The sequence below is a fragment of the Meleagris gallopavo genome, chromosome 14, assembly GCF_000146605.3.
Source record: "Meleagris gallopavo isolate NT-WF06-2002-E0010 breed Aviagen turkey brand Nicholas breeding stock chromosome 14, Turkey_5.1, whole genome shotgun sequence".
Classification (NCBI taxonomy): Eukaryota; Metazoa; Chordata; class Aves; order Galliformes; family Phasianidae; genus Meleagris; species Meleagris gallopavo.
The window spans coordinates 8,945,708-8,967,628 of record NC_015024.2 but is presented as its reverse complement, the minus strand read 5'-3'; the positions used below and the strand labels follow the sequence as shown (position 1 = coordinate 8,967,628).

At 45.6% G+C, this 21,921-nt stretch overlaps 1 long non-coding RNA gene across 1 annotated transcript in view; it reads left to right on the top strand.

The window, feature by feature from the left end:
* LOC116217170 overlaps nt 1-18,441 on the top strand; it is a 28,257-nt gene extending 9,816 nt beyond the window's left edge. The window contains exons 2-3 of the long non-coding RNA XR_004161305.1: nt 16,853-17,154; nt 18,245-18,441. This is a non-coding gene — a long non-coding RNA (uncharacterized LOC116217170). The remainder of the gene's footprint in view (nt 1-16,852; nt 17,155-18,244) is intronic.
* The last annotated feature ends 3,480 nt before the right edge of the window (nt 18,442-21,921 follow it).

The window sequence follows — 21,921 nt, the reverse complement described above, 5'->3', positions numbered from 1 at the left end:
CGTTTCCTTTCCCTGCCAGTTGCACAGGGTCAAATGCTGGGCCTAAAGCATGTGACAGTGTCCTCTTGATGTCTGCAGCAACATCAAATCCTGTCCTGAGACCGTCTTTAGGAGGAGTGGATGCACAGACCCCTCCTTTCATGTGCTGCATTGAATTCTCTGATACTGGTAGCTCAGAAGTGCTGTCTAATGGTGTGAATCTCCCAGCTTTTCTGCAGTGGTTTTCTCCACTGCGTGGGAGCTGTTTTGGAAAGCAGTGACCTAGTCACGGTGCCAAGGCCTCGGTGTATTTGTGACCTCGTGCTTCACAGTTTCTTCCTGTGTTCTGCTGATGTGCTGTGGAAATTGGAATAACGTGTTTTGCCTGCAGGCAAAACCTCCCAGCCCTGAAGTCTTACGGCAGTGTTTCCCAGATGGAAACGTTTCTCCTGCTTTATCTGTATACACCTGCCAATGTGTAAGTATACCCCTCTGTGCCCATCCATTCTGGTGCCTTATTCCCCCAGGCTTTCATTTTGCTCTTCCCATTCCAGGCTGCCCGCTTGGAAAAGCTGTGTCTCCCTTCCTATGGGAAGCAGCTCCCAGAGCTGCCTGAGCCCTGAGCAGTGAAACTTTGCTGTTTCAAAGTCACATTGACCCGAGTGCTGCAGCAAATGTGTACAGCGTCTGCTGCCGTTGTTTCGCATGAGGGAGCTGCAGTCAAATATTAAAAAGGCAGCAAGAGCATTAAATTATTCGACAACAGAACATTGTCATTCCTCCATAAAACTATTTTGACCTGTAGTTTTCTATGGAGTCCATTGCTCTTAAATGTGCAATGAGAAAGGAAATTAAAAATTAATCTTTATTTCCATCTCAGAAGAAAACCTTAATTCTCTGCATTGAAATTATACTCGTAATCCAGGGTAATAAATTATAGTTTTTAATTGCAGCCAGCCACAGCCAATCACATGTGGATGTCTCTCTTTCTCTCGCTTGCTTTAACTTTGCTATGCAGAAGAACTCGTGGAGTGCTGGAAAAAATTCATGCACATTGACCAAGGCTCTTATCATGTAGCATAAGCTCACAACAACGGGGCTCTGCTCTTTTCTGGCACCCTAGAGCTGATGACCTGAGAGTACCTTATAGGGCAACGATTGCACCATACTCTCAGCCACAGGCAAACGGGTCTATTCAACCATTTCAACATGGAGGTGGTGGTGCAGCATCTTGTTCAAGGTTACGTGCTGTCAGTCAGTGAGCTAGGAACAAAATCTAGATTTTGTTCAACTGGTTCAACTGCTTCTGACTACCAAACAGCGCTCCCCCAAGCAGATACTGGGAGCCAGGATGTGCTGCTCTGGCCCACTGGCTGACTTGGCTGGCTTTAAGTACCAAAGCTCTGATGTTGTGTCTCTTCTTGGGGGAAATAAAAAAAAAAAAAGAAAAGACAGTTGAGTAATGCAGAGGTTTATTCTCAGAGCCTAATGAAGGGACCTTTGTGTTCTTTTACAGTAGTTGTGTTTTACTTGTGTTGTAGGCGAATGAAATGTCTATTGGTGTTTGACACTGTTGTATTACATATGATGAGAGCTACCTTGGAGTTGGAGTAGCTGACCTTTTTGGGTCCCTTCCAAGTCAAACGGTTCTATGAAATGAGTTTGCTGAGATATGGCATGCTTTTAAACCATAAAGAGAGGCATTTCTGTTCCCAAATAACTGATGTTTGCATTTGTCAGCTTCTTCCAGTGCTGTCTCACAATGTCTATCTGAGTACTTTCACACCTTCTGCTAGATGATCCTGGCTGGCTGTCATCTCACCACTTGCATGGTGGCACTAAGCCAGGGGTTGTTGTCTCTGAGAGCAGCCCATAAAATTCAAATACCTGGGAAGTGCATCTGAGTTCTTTCTTAGCACCTTTGTCCGAGCAGCTCAGCCTTGACATATTTTTTATATCTTTTTTGCTATGTCATATCCAAACAATGAGCTAGACTTGTATAGAGGATTTTAAAGGTGTCTTAGCATTTCCAAGCTCAGCTAGGAGAAGGGAGAGTCAATGGATGGATTGGATTCTTTGGCTGGAGGCAGTAATAGTGGGGGTAGAAGTCTATAGTTTTGATAACAGTCCCTAAGTCTGTTTCCTAGCTTTTTCTTAACGTACTGATATGTGGAAGAGTGGGCATGAGAGAAGGGGCAACAAAGTGACTAAACATCACAGCAGCTGCTGTGGGAATAGAATGTGGTCCACCTGACATTAAAAAGCCTTCTCCAGTTGCACAGTGTTATCAATATATATATTCACAGTGAAGGTTACTAATCAGGATTAACCTGATTAATCTATAGTCTTTGATTTGGAGAAGGCTGTAAGATTTCTGCAGTGTGTGGCCATTTCTCCTCACGTGCTCAGTGTGACTGGTAGCAATGAGGAGAGTGGTGAAATCCATACTTCAGGATGCATTAAAAAGAACAGACAGTAAATCTAGCAACGTTTTTGACCAAGAGCACTTACGTTCTTGATGAGTAGTCCCCAGATTCCAGATATGAGTTTTATGGAGTCTTATTCTCCATTGGCAATTAAACAGAGAGCTTCAGCTGGGCTAAAAGAAACATTAGCCTTGGCAAAGCATCCCTTGGCTATGGCTGATGTGGAGGCCACTGGGAGTTCTGCTGCCCACCCCATATCACCAATGGTGAGCTGTCTGTGGGAGAGCTCTGAATCCTGCGTAGAAACAACAGCAGTGTGCATCAGCCAGGGCTGCTTCTGTCTGCAGTCGTGGGGATGTGGCTGAGCAGCTTGCCCTGGTGTATTTTTATGTTATGCTGCTAACAGTATGCCTAGATTAAAGGTACCTTATGTACACTTACAAATGCTAATCACACCTGATTTGTTTTATCTGAGCTGCTTTTCCATGCGAATTCTAACCCTTTTCTAGGCAGGATTCACCGTGCCATAACGAATTGAATTGCTTGGAGGCTTTTTCTGGTGGTCTAGTTGAATTTTGCAGTTAACTTCCTTTCCCTCTGTTTCTACCAATTAGATTTACTTCTTAATGCTTCTTTTTTTATGTTGTTTTTTTTTTAATTTTTTTATGAGCATTTAATCACGAGTCAAGTCTGGATAGCTTTTCCTCTCCACTGTTTTCCCTCCTGAATTGGTTCCTGCCAGTTTTTGGTGGGTTTTATTTTGCTTTTATTCCCCACTTTGTCTCTTAGATATCTACTGATAATACAGTGTAAAACAATTTTGGAGTCTGTCCTCCTAGCTGCTGAAACTGCAGAAGGGCGTACTTGGCGTGCTGAGGTAAGTGAACATATCCTTATGGACCACTAAAGAGATCCTTCAATTTTGAATGAGGCAACTTTGTGTGCCAGGAACATGCTCAGCCCAAACATCTGCTTCCCAACACGGAGCAGTCAGAGCACCCAGCAGACAATAACTTGTGTCTCCATACAAACAAGGCTCCTGGAAATTAAATGGTTTATCTCAAGTTATGAGACTGCTGACTGCTCATTGAGAGGTACTTCAGGGCTGGGGAAATAACTGCAGTCCTGTTTGTCATGTCCAAAGAAAGAGTGATCCTGGAATTTATTGTCCTGTGTGCGTAATTTTTGTATCTAGCAAAATACTGAAAGTAGGATTTATGAACTAAACAAACATGTTTCCGGAAGATGCTGGCAGCTGTGTGCCTTGAGCAGCAGTGGCGGCATGGTGAGTATATCTCCTCTGAAAATCTTCTTGTTTTATAGGACAATAAAATTAGTGAATGAAAGCAAAAAGGGAGATATAATGGATCTGGGTTTTAACTAGCGTATGAATCAATATCTCATGAGATCTTGCCTGGAAAAAAAAAAAGTACTTCAGGAGCAAGGGCACGAAGAGAACAAGGGAAAAGAATGGGAGGGGTGGTCTAGTGACTGCAGCTGGAGGTCTGAGCAGAACAGGGCCTCAGCCAGTGGCTGTAATTCTGTGCTCTGCCAAAGGCTTCCCAAGAGCACTTTGCTGCTTTTCTCTGCACCTTGGTTTGCCATAGTTAAATGAAGACAGTACCATTAGAGCAATGGTTGCTTGGCTTGTGGGCAAGGTGGCGTTTCAAGTTGAGAGGTTCTCTGATGTGTGGGAGTGGAGACCACGCAACATTGTCAGATTTTCCACCCCACCATATCAGCAATTACAAGAAATTATTGATTTCTCACCATTGCATGCTTCGTGCACAAAGCAGAAGATTTTGGTGCCTATTAAGATAGCAATATTTCATACACATTTTCCATTGGTTGGGCAAAAGTTCTTTATGGTTATGAGCTAACCCTGTCCTCACAAACAGCCATAACTCATCTGTTACAAGTTGCTGATTCTTTCCTTTGACTCGGAAGAGGAAAAAGATGTATTTGGCATTTAGAAACTTCCCATAGCAACAACAGGAGAGAATAAACATCTTTGATTTTCCTCAGCCCTGGAGACAGGTCAGAAGAGGTCCTTGATGGGGCTGCAGAGTGGTCCTTCAGGCTTGCAGCCACATCGCTTGGTGCTGCCTTGGGTGGCTGGTGGGGGGGGGCAATGAGGATTGCCTGCAGGGAGGATGCTGCTTTCCTGGGCCCAGGAGCGTTTGCTCAGCCTCCAAACACGTGTGCTATCCAGAGAGATTGTCTGCAATGAATGCTGAGCGGCTCTTCTGTATCAAACACTTCCCACCTTGAAAACTTCCTTGGTTAACTGCTCATTTCTAAATCATTATTAATGTATTTGCACAGGGATTTTAGAATTTAATTAGCCTCTTTTGAACTGCTCTTAGCGTGTTTGTCTAGAGAAACAGAAAATCCCTCCATGACTTGTTTGCTTTCTTCCTTCGCTGGTTTTCACTGGAAGGGGAAGATACCTCTGGGCTTTGCAGGGTTGCAGCCTCCTACGTTGCACGATCCATGCAGGCACTCAGGTTTCATTTGGAGCCTTCTTTGGAGTGTTTCCCTTTGCAAAGCGAGGCTGGGCAGAGCGGAGCAGGGCTCCTGGTGCTCACGCACACGTGCACTTTCCCTCTTGCAAACCACAGTGGTTCTGACCGCTGCCTCTGGTACTGTTGTGTTGGTCCCAAATTGAGGAAGGATGACTAACTTAATCACTGGATAGTTTTGATTTCTAAAATTAAACAGCCTGCCACATGTGCAACGCTGTTGCTGTATTTATGCTGGCAGTTAGCAGGCAGCACCAGGCAGCGAGAGGGACTTCACAGCTGCAGCTTGTGCCTGCACTGATGTGTGCAAGCAGATGTTCCTTCGTACTTCTCCCAGCTTTGTGGATTTGTCTCCTTGTAAAAACAACAGCACTTGTGCTCAGAGAGCTTTCTGGCCAAGCTCTCAGCCATCACTTTGTAAACGTATGCTGATGAGCCGTGGTGCGACTCAGCTGCAGAGATGGAAGGGCTGAGGGGCTGAGCAAAGCCAGAGTGCAGCAAGGCACTGCCCCAACCCAGTGCTGAAGCAGCTGTGGGCTGCAGGATGGCTTCTCTGCGAAGCTGGGGGGCTCTGCTCCCCAATATCGTCCAGGTGGCTCTGCCCCGAGCTCTTCGGTCAATAGGAATGAGATGCCTTTCTCTCACTGTTTGCTTTATTGCTAGCACCGCACGGATTTATTTGGGTTATTGGAGAGAGGAAATAAGAGCAATAAGCTGTGGATAAAAGCTAAGGTGAAACGCACAGAGGTGGAAGGACTTCATTCTTTGGAGGAGGACGGGCTGAGGAATGAGATGTTAGGTTCTATTTTGGTTCAAGCAGTAGTTCCCTGGTCTTAGATGTGTTACTGAGCTTTGTTTTCTCACAAAAGGCCTGGCGGGAGGATCAAGAGATGGAAGAAATTTTTAGCACTAACCAATGAGGAGTTTTTGGGTGAAGTTGAAATATTTTGACGTAATGGATTGGATTTACTGAGTCAGTGACTTAGACGTGCTTTCGTTTGGTGTTAAGCAGGTGTTACTGCAAAGGAGGAGGTGTGTTTTGGTAGAGCTTTGTGTGCGTGTTGAAGAGGTGGCAGGAGAAGGTTTGCTTTTCATTTGCAAAAGCTTCTGATTGAAAACAAGTGAAATCCTTTGGGATTTCTTCGTGAGCTCTATGGATCTGGCAAGTGTATTTAATGGAAGCAGAGAGTGTTCAAGATAAGGTATTGGATGGGGCGCTGGTCTAATATCAGATCTGGAGGTTGGTGGTCCTGCCTGTGGCAGGGGGGGTTGGAACTTGATGATCTTTGGAGTCCCTTCCAGCCCCAGTCATTCTATGATCTGTCCCTTAGAACAATGTCAAATTAAGTAAACCCTATCAATTATGTCTGGGAAAAAAAAATTAGACAAGTTTCATCAGTGCAATGCTGCATGCTCTCCTGCCAGGTTGCACGAATGCTGCTGGGGTACAAGGACACCCTGGAGCACCAAGAGATGATCCAAACTTCACAGCCTTGTGCTCTGACCTGTCACTTGTCATCTTCCAGGCATCATCTTCAGCACCTTCAGTGCAGTTAGATTGTTTTTTGAGTGTCAAAGGTGTGAATTTATGCCTAGGGAATTGCTCTTGGGATGCAAGCATGACTTGTAATTATTTTTTGTTTCCATGAGTTAAATAACTTTAAGTCCATATTTGGATTCATATTTTAATGATAGAACTGCAGCACAAAGGAACTGCTGTTTGTGCCAGCAGGGCACTTGGCTCTCTCATTTTTGCTGCCTCCTGTCTGAAAAGGAACGCAGCATATATTGATCCCAGCTTTTAGAACTCGTTCTATTTATGAACCCAAATTGCAGAATGAAGGTACGAAGAACACTTGAAAAGGGGAAGATCTATACGAGAACGACAAAGGGAATAAATTAAAGCAGCCTCCCCTCTCTAATGGGCTGCCAGCTGCTGTTAGCGAGGGGATGCCCCAGTGCCATCTACCTGAGTGATGCTCCAGCATCAGGGGATTTTCTTGAGCACAGTATTGATTTTTGTTACTACATTAAGCTTTTAACTTTGTCAATGGTATTCTTGGAAATCATTACTGCTGTGATGTGCAGCACAAGAGGTGAAATATCTCTGCTGCTTCTGTGTGGGTGCAGTCTGCGATCGCTTCTCTCTTTCTTCCCTTTGTTGTGGAAGCCCCATTCAGCTGATGCACCTCAAGGAGAGCGAGGAGGAAAGGAAGTAAAATTGCAAGCCAGGATGGCCTTGGAACAGGGTGAGAGAGACTGATTTTTTCAACAAATTAGTGACAACTTTTTAAGCTTTCCTGTGATGTGAATGTGGGGTAGGGGGGTCAGAGCACAGTCCAGGGCTGATGCTTGGGGTCCACTGGATGGGTATGTGGATGTGCGCTGCAGGGGCTGAGAGCTACATTCAGCATGCTTGAACAGTGCATCTTAACTGAACTCAGCCCCCGGGTGAGCTCAAACTCTTCCTACTTGAGACTGAAGATAGTTAAACTGGGGAGCAAAAGGACAGGAGTGGAGGACTGTTGTTACTGAGATTTAGGCTAGATCCTAGGCTCGTTCCCTTTAGGCAGAGATTAACATAGACAGAACACAAAGCTGCACGTCCAAATGGCTGTGGTTGTTTCTAATCCATCCAGCTTCCCGTCAGAAGGGAACTGCTTGCAGACAGGAGCATTTTACTGCAGACTCAGCTGTGCTGTGCTGTTAGAAGCTGTTAATTCCCCATCCTGTCTCCTCCTCCTATTGCTCCCTTCCCAACAGCTGTTCTTGGATCAGACTGGCTGCCTGCTCCTTGGAGTCTGTGTGTGAGCCCTGAGGTGTTCCATTTCAGGACAAAGTAAGGCGATTCCTGCCCTTAGCAATCCTTCACTGCTGTGACCTCCTGAGAGACGTGAAGGTCCCAGAGGAGGGAATACCTCATTAAGGAGAGAGCTGATGTCATAGAATCAATGGAATCATACAATTATCAAATCTGGAAAAGGCCACTAAGATCATCAAGTTCAACCATCAACGCATCGTGTGGTCACAGAAAAAAGAAATGGCCAAGTGTTATCTGGCTCCACAGTTATTTTCATGTCAGTTCTTTGCAGGAAAGAGAGGTGTAAGGAACCAGGAGGAACTGTCCCATCCCTTCCACTGCCCCAGGATGGAGCCAACTCACTTAAGGTTTGTTTTGGTGCAGTACAAGAGTGTGGGCTCTACTCTTTGCTTGGACCAGCTCTGTCTGCCCCACTTCCACCAGACCCCTCTGCACAACCCTTTGCAACGAGATCAAATGCTGCTTAGGTAGGAATATGTTGTTCTCTATAGTGTCTCCATGCTGATAGCTCTGATATAGCTCTGATGAGAGGTGGTCCAGCTCGTTGCTAAAAAGCATTCTGCTGACAGAATGTATGCCTGGGAGGGTGATGAGCCTCCACCTTAGCAGAAAGCAGAAAGAATTTTCCTCTTCTGCAGTCTTCCCCCCTCCCCCCGTCCACTACTGTGTCAAAACCTTGAGTTTTGTGTAAAGTTGTTAAATAAGCTTCTGGGCAAAATAAAAGATCAAAAGAGGTCTAATTAGCTGCAGTCTGCTTAGGAATTGTGGATGTTCACCTAGTTTTATAAATTGACACTTTTAACATTAAAACTCAAAGCAAAAAACGATGTAATTATTCCCTTTTTTTTTTTTGAAGCTTAGGTTTAATGTCTTTATTGAAAATTGGGTACTTCTATGGCATCTCAAGATGCTTTATTCTATCAAATCTGGAGCAAGTCATTTTTCATTTTGGATTGTAATGTGGTATAAATGATAAGAGCCTGATTCAGAAAGCTTTTTTTTTCCTCCCCACTGGCAGCTTGACGAGAGAGCCTCATACTCACGTCACAATAACCCTGAAGATAATCTATTGTTTGAGTCTTTGTGAAACTGCTTGCTTTTATAAAGGGGAAAAGAGAGATTTTTTGAGCCCATGGCTAGGGTGCCTGAACCTCACTTGCTCTCACAGGATTTCTGCTTCTTTTTAAATTTTCTATCTTTTACCAGACACGGGATACCAAAGTAGAAGTAGATACCTGCTATGATGATCTGTGCTGTGATCATTTATTGAAATCTATGTGCAGTCTAATTGAAGCTCAGAATGTAACAGGTAGCTGAATGGAGAACATCTGGTGGTTAGAAAAAAGGAGGAATGAGAGATGCATAGATGAGCTTTGTTATATTTTTTGGGCTTCTTTCCAAACTCTGATCATTTGGATGTACCATGCATGCTTCATGTTCACATCAGGTCTCCCTGAATTTGACCTCAGTATCATAGAGTGGAGTGGACACATGAGAGGAGGGTCACAATGAAGTCATTTTGGAGCTGGACTGTTTACAAGTATTATTTACACTGTGGCAAGACACACAGTCTCCATTTAGAACCAGAGGGTGATGGTGCTGGCTCTTCCCTAGTGCATAGGAAGTCCTGGTGCCTGCCCCGAAGACCTTACCACCCATAAAGAGAAATGGCAAATGCAGGGTTTGTATTTGTGTGAGGGTGACTGCAGAAAAGGGTCAGTCCCCCAGTGAACTTTAAACTTTTTTGGATGTTTATCTAAAAGTTCATGCAAATGGAGGTGGATTTCTTTGATCTGGGGTTCTCATGAGAGCTGTCTTTTGTAATTTCGACTGCTCCCTGGCTTGTGTCAGAAATGCTGTGAGTGGGGTCTGCCCTGGGATTTGGCACAGCCCAGGTTTTAACGGGCTGGAAGGGAAATGGAGCAAGATTCAGACAGCGGAGTAGAGCTTGCAGAAGAGAAATTTTTATTGGCATCTTTTATATCATTCTAATTCAGAAGTTTCAGTTCTTGATGATCATGCTGGGCAGAGGTTCAAGATTTCATTTGCAGTTGGCTCAGCTCAGATGCTGGAGGAAGCTTCTGCGATTGGGAGGAAGGTCCTTTTCCTGCAAGAACAGAATTTCTCATTTGACATTAGGAGTGGGATTAGAGCCTCCTTAGAGATTCCAGTGGGGATTTGCTTGAATTTTTCCAACTCTGCTTCTCTGGCCCAATGTGGCAATTAGAGGAGAGATGTTTGATTGTTGCTGCAAGTGATCTGGCTGCTTGCTCTTGTGGATTTCTTGATAATCAGAGCTCACTGATTTGCTTGCTACAAATGTGGTTATTGATTCATAGAGATTTTACTGAGAATGGAAGCTTGTCCTTTATTACTTTTAATTTGTTTCATTGGCTAGATAGTGAACAGGCATTACTTTCACTCACCAGGACAGCTGCTTTCTGGAAAAGGCTCAATTATTATTCTTTGCACATGCTCTGTATGGGCTGTGCTACCATACAGTGTGTGTACAGTCCAAGCCTTTTCCCATTTGCTGCATAGCAAGATATCCACTGGCTTCTTTGGGAAAGATACTGACAAGAGTATTGGTGCAGGCTGCCCAGGGAGGCGGTGGAGTCACCATCCCTGCAGGTGTTCAAGAACCGTGAGATCTGGTACTGAGGGTTGTGGTCAGTGGGCAAGGTGGGCAAGGTGGGGGTGGGCTGATGGACTGGATGATCTTAGTGGTCTTTTCCAACTTCAATGATCCTGTGAGATAGAGCCTGGGAGCAGCTCTGGAAGCAGATGCAGTGTGATTCCATGAGTTGCTGCTTTGTTAAGGAGTTAATGAGGAGGAGTTTCGATCCCTCTGCCCCATCCAAGAGCAAGAGGAGATGGGTGTCTCCTTGGCTGTATGCTGGGTTGAGGATTTGACCTCCAGTGAACAGCCTGGCGTGGTGGAGCTGCTCCGTGTGTTTGCTGTGCTGCTCAGAGGGTGTGCATCACACGGAGCATCGCTCCTGGGAAGCTGAGCTTGGACAACACAGAGCAGCTTCCATCTGGCTCTCATATAGCCATAATGATCATTAAATAACACTTTAATGTTTTACAGCTTAATGTTTTTGTTTTAATATTAAACAAAGGTTTTCTTTAAGGGAATTTAGTTTAATCATCTGGTTGCATGGCTGACCTGAGGAGGAGCACTGAAAGCCTACAAAATTCCCCAGATGCAGCAGAGAATGAAAGCCCTTACAATTTAATAAACTATCCAAGATGAAGTAACTGGACTAATAAGTTTGTGACCTGTACCTGCGGGATGTGAATGCGTGCATATATCGGAGGAAGGAAAACGCCACTTCCATCAAACACAGCTGGTACTTAAGGCTAAATGCATAAATTGTTTTTTTATTTTAATTCTTTCATCTTTCCTATGTTTCTTGTGCCAACCTGCCTATTGGAAGTACTTCAATTGCAAGTATGTGAAATTGCCATTTTTTCTGCTCAAGAACATGCAAGTCTTGTAGATCCCAGTTATCATTTCATCTTTTAGAAAGTTACCTGAGTTGACAGATGAACCATGCGGATGCCCATCAAATCTGCTCCACCACTTCAAGCTAGTGCCTTGTGTTTTAGTGCCCATCCAAAAATTCCAAATGGGCACATCACCATTTAGGTAATAAATGAAATAAATTCTTATCTAAACACAGGGTTATGACCACACATTTAAGAGATGGGTTGCCGTAAGTAGTTATAACTTGTAAGTCGTGGGTTCTGATGTCTCTCCTCCTCTCAGAGAAATCTTGTTCTTAAAGCTCATTTTCAATGCTTTTGGCTCTTAAGAATTTGCTAGGTGTTTTCAAGCCTCTTGAGAGCCACACATCAACCTACAGGAAAACATACATTTGTAAAATGATATTAACTTCTATAATTTCTTGTCATTTATAAACTTCATTCAAATGACTCTTGACCATTTTGATTTCAGAAGCATTCAATAGAGTGCTGAATTTTCATTTCCCTTTAACAGAGAGATTCTGGAAACAAAAAATGTGCTTTTCTGCTTGCTGCTGGACAAGGCTTATGGGTAGAGATAATATCTTAGACAAACTGGGATGGCTGGAGAGCTTAGGTAAACTTGGAAGCATTGAGTCCTTCTTCAAGCCTGAAACAGAAGCTTGTAATGCTGAATTAGCAGCTGCTCAGCGTTCAGACAGACAGTCGTCACTTAGAACTTTGGAGGAAAAAATGTAGTAAGTATTGGTGTATTCTGGTTTATTTGAGACACAGGAAGGATGACAGCTTCTGTATCTTAAGTATAGGACAGATTTGTTTCTCTTGAGTGGCCCATAAGAGCATATGATCATGTAAACTCCTACTATATGCTTAGGGGACTGTGCATCCCCAAGAAATGACTCACGTGCTTCCCTGTTTTCTTCCCTTTTTAAATCTCTGCAGGCTGTCTGGAACCCGGGAATTTGGCTTTTACATTTGCAGCTTTTTTTGCTTTAACACAGAACAATCTTTCAGGTGGAAGCTGAAACCTTGTCCCTGGGGTGGCGAGGCCAAGCAGAAGGTCACAAATGGCTGACAGTGCCGAGCTGGTGAGATCTGCTCTTCTGGTTTTGTCAATGATTATCCCAGCCTGACAAAGGCTCTACCATGAGCATTGTGGTAACTTCTAAAAGTTGATTGGAAGCTATTAAGGAGTGATAAAAATCAGGTATTTCTGACCATGGTGATCAAAGGAGGAATTCAGTGATACTACAATAGGTGCTTGGAGTTCTCCGGGCATTGCCATTGGTATTGTTTAATGACCCAAATGCTATGGCTGTGTTGGGCAAATAGCAGCACTGGCAGCCGCGTAGAAGTTCTCAGGAGACAGGGATTTCAGAGCGACAACATAACTCATTGCAAGCTGTCTGCTTCCCCTGAATGCTGGCAGTTGTCATATTGTGACTGTCAGCCCGGAGGTTGACCCCACTTCCAGAATCCTGATTTATTCAGAAACCTGCAGATTTCCTCTCTCGGATTTCAAGCATGTTGCTTGTGGTCTAAAGGCAACAGTTCCACCAGCTGAGCTGTTGAAGGTTTCTTTCTGGCTGAGGTTACAGGACACGTGTTAAAAGCTGGTGTCAAGTGAATGCAGCCTAATAGGATTATGAAGTTTTCCTCCCCCTGTAAGAATGAGGGTAACTTGATGCTCCCGGCCTACCTAAAGGAATATGCTGTTTGGGGAATGGATCCTCCACTCTGCCATGCTGAAAGGCTGCTAAGATGTCAGGAGGCTCAGAGCACGAAAAGCATTATGCTGAGAGCTCAGTGAGAGCAGCACTAAGTCCCCTGGCAACCCAGAATGACCTTTCCCCAGATGTCTCCCACAAAAAACTTATTGCACATCCCTTCCCTGTTGGTGTCTTTAGCAATGGCTGGCGGGAGTTTGGCTGTTTGCAATGTAGGCCTTTCATGCACGAGTCCCCAAACTGCTGGAGCCCATTGCACTGGGGAACTCTGTGAATCTCCTTGCTCCTACTGACCGACAGCCAGCAGTTTCCCAGGCATCGAGCATGTGTGTGAGTGTAGTAATGAGTCATTTCTTTGGGGCTATTGTTTAAGTCTTCAAACCATGGAAGGAAACCAGGAGCCTGTTATATGTCTCTAAAGGTCACTGGCTATTTTTACAGATTACATTAAAGAACACCAAAACTGCACAAAAAGAATATTCAGGTTACAAAATTGGAACTTTGAAAAATATTTTCACTGTTAAACTATCACAAATGACTCTGGTGTGTATGCAAACTGTCATTTTTCAGGGACTCACAGCTTGGCCAAAGGTGTGTTGCTCCCCATGGACTATAAGAATATTATTCTCTGGCACCATTGTGACCTTCCTTCCAAAATGAAAGCAGTGTTGCAAACTATCGTGCTGAGACTGTTTGACCAAATGTTTGGAAGAGATAGCAGTTTATTTCTTTTTAACTTGGGTTAAAAGTTTTTCTCCATTGGATAAACTGTATTAACTGAAACTTTCACCCAAATCCCAGTTGGGGCAGACAAGCAGCATGGAAAGCTTTAATTTGAAAGATTAAAGTGAAATTCTAAGCAACTGGAGCCTTATAATTCTGTACAACGTGGTCAGCCTATCAATGGGAAATCATTTTTTTCCGTCTGTTCTGCTTTTAATGCCATTCTATCAAACATTTAATTGGGAGACACAGCATTAGCTTCAAACTCATTTTGAAGCAATGAGCATTAGTCAGACATAAACAAATGGGCTGGGGGCGAACGACACAGCTGCCAAGTGGTGGGGGAGATTTTAACAAGGGCCTCGCGAGCCGATACCCCCAAGAGAAGGAAATTAGGATGGATAGAAGGAAAAGGTTTTTGCACTAAGTGTGGTGAGGCACTGGCACTGGCTGCCCAGAGAGGTGGTGGTGCCCCATCCCTGCAGACAGCCAAGGTCAGGCTGGGCAGGCTCTGAGCACCTGATGGAGCTGTGGGTGTCCCTGTTCAGTGCAGGGGGGGTTGGACCACATGACCTTTAAGGGTCCGTTCTGACCCAAACAATTCTATGAAATTGCCACAGAGCAGAGGACAGAGCTCTGAGGAGAGGAAGCAGAGGTTGTGCAGCAAATAGGAGGTGCTGGAATTGCATAATCCTGAGCAAGGCATGAGAGTGCTGGGGTTGGGAATGAAGCCCTGGTGTTGGAGCGCTCCAGGCAGGGAGTGGGCTTCAGTGATGTGCTGTGATCTGAGAGCCACCTGTGCTCCTGGGGACATGGGGTAATCTGGTGGTTCAGGGGCAATTTGTGAGGTTAAACTGGAGGTTGTGAGGTTGAATTAGTCCCCATGCAAATGTGGGTCAAAATGCTAATGTATACTTAAAGAAAAACTGTGCAGGCAGCAAGCTCCTTGAAATATCATCCTTGTGGTGACCAGACCTCAGGGAGCACATAATAGGGAGCAACCTTTGCTAATTCTCAGCCGTGGCTGCAGCAGAGCACTGTGGATGAGGGGCCCAGGACAGAGGCAGATGTGACTTCTTTGAGGTCATATCTCAACTCAGAGCGCCGTTCACTCCTGGGTTTGTGGTCTTGCTGCTGGAGCAGGCTGCCCAGAGTTGCTGGGAATATGTTTGCTTTTGATCTCTGAGCTGTTCTACTTGCTGAAGTGCCTGGAATTTGTCTCAAAAATATCTTGGAGGGGAAATGCAATCATAAAGCTGGATCTTTGGGCTATGCATGCTTCGTTTCAGAGCCATAATATCTTTGATGGGGGTGAGTGTTGCTAACCTGCCTCCTTTGTTTTCTGACAAGGAGAGTAATTTTAAAAATAACATTTTAATCCCTTATACTGCATCCATGTCAGCGTTAGCTTAACTCAGCCCACATTTCAGGAACTCTGATAGGTGTTTCACTTTCATTCAAGTAGATTTAGGTCTTTTAATACTTTCATGACACTACTGCTAACTGGGACCAGAGCCTGGCGTGTGCAGCAGGCAGCAAAGTCCTACTCCCAGCAAAGTTCCTGTTAGTTCCTTGTGCAAAGCCCTGTGCTTCCTCTCCAGCATCTCTGGAGCCTCATAATACCTTTCCTCTTCCCAGCACAACTCAAGCTCGTCCCATCCCTGCTCTTGGAGCTAGTCGTGTTTTTCCTGATCGAAAGGAAGAGGTTCCCAATCTCTGCAGATGCCATCCAACCATCCCAGCCAGCTCATTTCTGCCCTGCTGAGAGATGCCCACAGGGGTAGCGCAGGCATTGTGCCGGCCTTCCACTGCCAATGGGAAGGGGCAGGGACAAAGGTAAGGCTGGCAGCATGAAAAGGCTGCTTGTTGCAGCGTTTCATGGCCAGTGAGCGTGACCAGCCTTCAGGGCTAATTACCAGAGGAGAGAGAAGTATGTTCTTGTCAGCAGGCCTACGGGGTTACTAGTTAATGAAGCAGATATGCAGGTAGCTTGTTCGGTGGCAAGAGTGAGTGACTGCCTTGTGTCCTCAGGGATGTGGGCAAACCCTGGTGTTGTGCTGGCAGGCTTACAGTGTGAATGTGTCTCTATGCTGCAGGAATCCCTTTGTATTGCTGGGTCGTCATGTGCCCAAAAGCTAGTTGTCTGCTGTCCCAGTGCTGTGCTGGTCTCCATGCAAAAGAAGGGAAAGAGCACAGGGGAGTAAACAAAGTGTGAAGTCTTTGCCCAATCTGGTGTGTGTGGACAAACCTGGTGGCTATTTCTGGCTCTTGATTTCATGCTCTCAGTTCATGAAATTTATTCCATCTCGTGTCCCTCTTTGGCTTGTCCTGGAGTAGGTACTGCTAATGAGAGGCAGTGGTATGAGACTCCCCCAAGTCTGTTGTGGTAACTGCTACTTGCTAGCATCGTTGTTACCTGCCTTTTAACCCATCAATGGGGTGATATTTGACAACGGATCTCTGTAATACAAAAAAGCTGACTTATGTATCAGACGACGTTATGCATCTCCTCTGCCACTGCTCCTTGTGTATGTACCAGAAATGATCCTTTCATTGTCAAAATGTCACCTGAGCTGATGGTTGGCCTGTGGAACTGGATGAACATCCCAATGCAAGACTTGTGAACCAGTATCACAGCAGAATGGCCTGGCTGCACATGGGGAGCACAGAATGCAGCCCTGAAGATGCTGCAGCTCAGAAGTGAGACATGTTGATGCAGAAATCTGGGACAAGGTGCACTATGCCTGGCTGGAGCCTGCTGTTGCCCACCTGTTTGTTTCTCCACTTCTGGTAGAGAAAACTACCTTTTTTTTTTTTTTCCCTGGGATTTTAAGCAAACATATCTTGGGAAAGAGCCAGCCTCCTTTTAGTCTCTGACTGCTACACAATCCACCTGATAAGAGGCAATGAAGATGTTTTGGGGTACAGTTGTGTCTTTGGCCTCCATTCAGGCTACAGAAATGTCTGCCACCCCCAGGAGAGCACGAAACAGGGATGTGAGACCATAGCTGCGCTGCTGCACAGTGCTCTGCATCCCAGCATCCGCATAGTGCAAACAGCTGCTGAGAGGCAGCTCCTGCAGCTCCAGGTCTCGACACCAACATCTTTTAATGGCTCTGGGCTTGTTTATAGTCATGCTGCTTCACTCTGTATTTCTACCAACAGGTTCCAGGCTCTGTGCATCCCCTGGGATGGATATCGTTGCTGCCCTTTCTGCTGGGGACTGTGCAGGGGGCACAGAAACGCTGCTGCCAAGAGGTGCAGAAACGGATGTGACAGCATCACCAGCCTTAGAAGAAACAGCAGCAGCGAGAGAGGTGGAAAGTCTGGACGTGGCCGACCCTGATGAAGCAGTACTGGAAGCATCAGAAAACCCAGAGACAGAAGGAGTTGCTGAAATTATCCGAGCAGCAGAACGAATAGCAAAATCTGAAGTGGCCAAGGTGCTGCAGTCAGCAATAGCTGAGGTAGAGGCCCTGAAGCAGTGGTGCCCACTTGGTGCCCCTTGGGTTAGGCTCATGCAGCCAGGGCAAAACCTGGCCTTGCAATCCTGCCCTCTGAATGCCTCAGGTGGATGACACTTCTCCTGGAGCTATGGGAGAGTGTGTTATTTTGGGAAAATTGAGAATGATTTAGAAAAAAAAGAAAAAAGGAAACAAAAATCCTTAAAAATCTCCACTGAGGGCTTGCGCTCTTTTCCCATCTGGTTTCCCTCTGTCTTTCAGATGAACTTTTTTTCCACAATAGCGGGCACTTCATCAGCCCTGGCAGAGCTAAGGATACAGAGCGCTCTCCATTACAGCCCCGCTGGCCACATGCTCATCCTGTTCTGAAGCATTCATATTTGGGGATCAAAAAGGGTCCACGCACAGTGTTTACTCGGCCGAGAATTTTTATTTGACATTTGAGCAATTATGCCTTGTGTTGTCCGTGAGTTTGCCGAGTGTGATAAATGTGCTTTTCCCATTTGAAAAAACCCGTCTTTTAACATTGATGATGTGGCGACAGATTTTCAGCAGGGCTGGGTGCAGGATTTGCCAGGGCTCGGTGCCCGTTCTCAGAGCCAGATTGTCAGATGTTCAGCAACCAGCAGCTCCCTGTTGGGTGTGAGGCTTTTGACATGTTTGTTTCCATGTGCGGAGCTCATTTGTTGCCTGTGCACCACTGAGCATCCACCTTCAGCTCTAAGGACTGCGCGCAGGAAAATCTGGATCTCATCTCCCCGGGCTCTGATTTCATTTTGAGTTTGCAGGGTCAGCTTGCTGCCGTCACCATTTCCTGGGCCCCAGCGCTGCCCTGAGTGCATGTCTTTTCTGGAGGACATCTTCCTTTAATTTACCCCTGGTTCTGGAAGTAGCTTCGCTCAGGATGGGCACTTTGGCGTGTGTTTCAGTGTGCTTTCATGTCTCATGGAGATCAGCTGGACTTAGGCACATGCTGAAACAATTCCTTAAATCAGAATGTACAGAGGGGCCTTTATTTATAATTTATAAATATCTGTGGTGTGTTTTCCTATGATGTTTCTGATGTTTCATGTATTTACTCTTGACTTTTCAGCTCACGGAGATGAGGAGGAGCGCATGGTTAAAGCCAAAGAACACCACCCAACAGGAGGAGGAGGACTGGGAGAAGAAGAGAGAGGTGATGTGAGGGGAAGGTTGGTTCATACCCAAAGTAAGGCTCATACCCTGAGCATTCCCATTACATCCCCTTTGTAAGTGCCCACGCTATTAAAAAATAAAGATGTGCCACATTCCACGTGCAATATCATTCATGGGTTTGAAGGCTCTTGTCTTCTGGCTTTGTAAAATGACAGCTCCACACCAGCTCTTTCATGATGAGGGAGGGGAAGGAGCTGATTGTGATGGAAAATGTGTTGCTGGCAGAAATGGTATAAAAAAGGAAATAATTTTAAATGTCAGGTCCAGTTGCCATGCCCTGTAGGCCAAGACATGATCTGCAGGAGGACTGCTAATGTAAATTAGTTTCACATCCCAGCAGAGCAGGTGCAGTTGCTAGCAGCCTCTCCAGCATGCTCCAGCTCTGAAGCATTTCTTGTCTGAGTACGACAGGTAAGTATGATCACTTTCCTGTTTTGTTTTTCAAATTTTGGTTACTTATCTGGTGAAAGTAATGGGGAAGACCTCTCCATCCAGACTGATGATAGTGAAAAGAAAGAAAAAGTCCACAAGAAAGTCAAGAAATTGGAATCAATTGGTAAATTGGAAATCAAAATGGTATTGTCACCATGAATGGCATGCTCCCCAGGCAGTGCAGATTGTCGTTAGATCTGGCGTCACGATTTTGAGAGGCGAATATGGTTTCTTCTAAGGTTATTATCTCAGCCTGTGAGGTGAGGGTAAGTTTGGGTGATGAAGCAGTCACCACAGGAAGCAAACTGCTGACAAGATGGTATGGAGTGTGGGATCGGAACCAAGAAAGGCTTGGTGCACATCTCCCAGATTCTCCCATGAAGGATGATCGCAGTGCGATGCCTGCAATGAAGTGGGCAATGCACCCTTCTCCTGCAGTGACGTCAAAGGGGTTTCAGTGCCCTTCCCAGTGCACCCAGCACCGGTGCTGCCTTCGCTCTGGGGCAGTGACAGCCAGGGAGGGGAGAACAGCAACCTCTGATCAGAGCTCAGCCCCCTGGCCCTAGATCTGAGGAGACAGAGCCCGCCCTCCCTTCCCTTACAATAATTTTATTTTATTACAAAAAGAGCCCATATTAAAAAAGCTCATGATTATGTTTTCTGTTCACCAAGACTTTTCCTGTATTCGACCTTTGGATAACCTCCAAGGCTTGCAAACATTTGAAAGGAGTAAAGGAGCTCGTTTTATTGCAGGGCCTCAGCATACATTCTTTCCAGCCTATCTTTAACATCAGTTGACAAGAATTATATAATTGCAGTCTGTGATCCCTTTAAGGCTAAAACGTATTCGTTTTCCCTCAAAGAACACTTCAGGTTTCAGAGTTAAATGTATACATTTTTTTCCATCTGGGCTATTCTGTAAAAAGCTGCTTTCTCTTCAGCTGGCAAGTCCCATTCTAACAAGTTGCATGGATTTATTTTTTACTGCGGTTTTCAGCTCACATGTTAACAAGTAGAAGAAAGAGCCTCCAAATCCCGACCTGTGTTTCCCATTGCATTGCAAAATTAGTGGGTTCCAAAGACCACGCAGGGGGAATTATCCTCCTTAGGTGGAACCAAATAAAATTTCAGCTTGCTGATTTTAATCAAATTACCGTCTAATGCTAATTGATAGGCAGCCTGGAGACGGGCAGGTAGCTGGACTGGATCTGATCTTGCATTTCAGAGGCATGATGTAACCCTCTGGGTCAGGAAGGAATTGCTGTTCTCTATCAGAATGGCATCTGCCACCACGTCGTAGGAAAGCCGTGGACATCAGATACTCGGGTAGGAGCTGGGGAACGATGCCAAGAGAGAAATCTGAAGATATTACCTAGAATTTAAAAGAATGAATTGGCTGCAGCCACGATGACACTGTTTGCACGTTCCCTATAGTTCAGGTTTTCACTGCGTTGAGAATAGCAGCACTCGGACTGTCCTCAGCGAGATGCCCCAGCGCTGAGCGCAGTGAGCAACAAACTGAAAGTCTGCAGAAAGGAAAAAACAACAGAAAAAGCCCTCCCTCTTAGTACTTCCCAACAATGAGAAATGGAGGGAGCCGCAGCCTGGTCATGGGTATCTGCATGCAGGAAGGGAAGTTGCATTTATCTGGTAAATGAGCTATTAGGAGCGATTAAGCTGTTTGAAGCTGGGGCTCAATGGGCCGATTGTCCGCCCTGGTGCAGCTGAGGGGCTGGCGGTCCAAGTGGGGGCTGAGGGGTGGAAGTGGTTTAAGTTGTGGATCCCCACTTTGCTGACCCCAAACCTCCGCGTCCTTACCTGTTGGGTGGTGGTAGCCAGTGTGCTTTTGTCTGAGTACTTTAGGAAGTGCAAACTTTTATTCTAAGTGGCGTTTGCCTGTAAAAATGGTTCCCTACTTCAAATATTTAGTTACTGTAATGGTGATTGCCCCCGCACCCCTTAGGGGTGGGGACAGGGGCAGCATTCCAGGTTTTATGGAGGGGGCAGGTTTGGAAGGGCTGTAAATGCAATAATCTGTGAGAGAGGAGCGTAACAGAATCCCTCTAATGAACTACAAGCCCACAGTTTATAAACTTGGATGTAGATTAGGATCCTGCCTACTGTATAAAAATAACTGTGTTTGGATTTCTTTCTGGCCAAAGACCTCATAACCTGTTAAGTTCTCACCACCCATTTTTCCAATGGAAATGGGGCCGTGTAATACCCCGTGTCTCACTGAAAAGAAAATCTCGGCTCCGTTAAGCTGTTTCCTGCTTTTGGTAGCCTCTCTGTATCAGGATTCCCATTCTTGTTTCTGTTTCAAGCAGGAGACTAGTTTACAAGGCAAGTTTCTCCTTGGAGATCACAAGAGGCTTTCTTTCCCCTTTCTTTTTCTAAGAGGAAGGATTAGGTCACCAGTAATACCATTTGCTTTTTATTTTTTTCTGCTTTGGCTAATCTGCTCTCCAAGATGTCCATGTTACAAGAGAAATAAAAGGCTCTAAGCGGCGGTGTGATATTCCCCCCTCACCTCAGCTCTCCAGCCGAGGAGGGCGACTTACAGAAATCACCTCGTGCAAAAGCCTTAAACCAGAATTTCAGATGCTTGTAAGACAAAGCAGAGAGACAGCAGAGCGTCAGGTGCTGGCGATTACCAGCATGTCCAGCTCTACTGGCAGTATGGCTTTGTACGGAGAGCTGCCGCAGCCGCTCACCTGCAACCAGCAGGCTTATCGCTATGCCGAGACCTTCCTGTTCTATTGTCTCTGTGCATTTTTACCTGGGAATGGTAGGGCAGCAGTGCTGAGCTGTGCTGGCAGAGCCTGGCACGCTGTGTGCGATGCGCCTGGCTTCACCCAGGGAAGGGCGCGCGCTGTGTGCGGAAAGTTTCGGGGCTCTGAGCAAAATGGGTTCGGTCAGAGAATAGCGAGCACCAGCAGATGATTGCTTTTGTCTCGTCTGAATACCGAGCGCTGGTTTGTGCTGGAGCCATAAACGTCGTGCTGCAATAAATAAGAGTCTGCATTGGTAGTTTGTACCTAGCGCAGTACAGTGTGTTCGTGCTGGTTACGTTACTTTTGGCAACCTCTGTTAAAGGGCCAGGTAGGACTGGATCTACATCAGTGCAGCTCTGCTGAGATC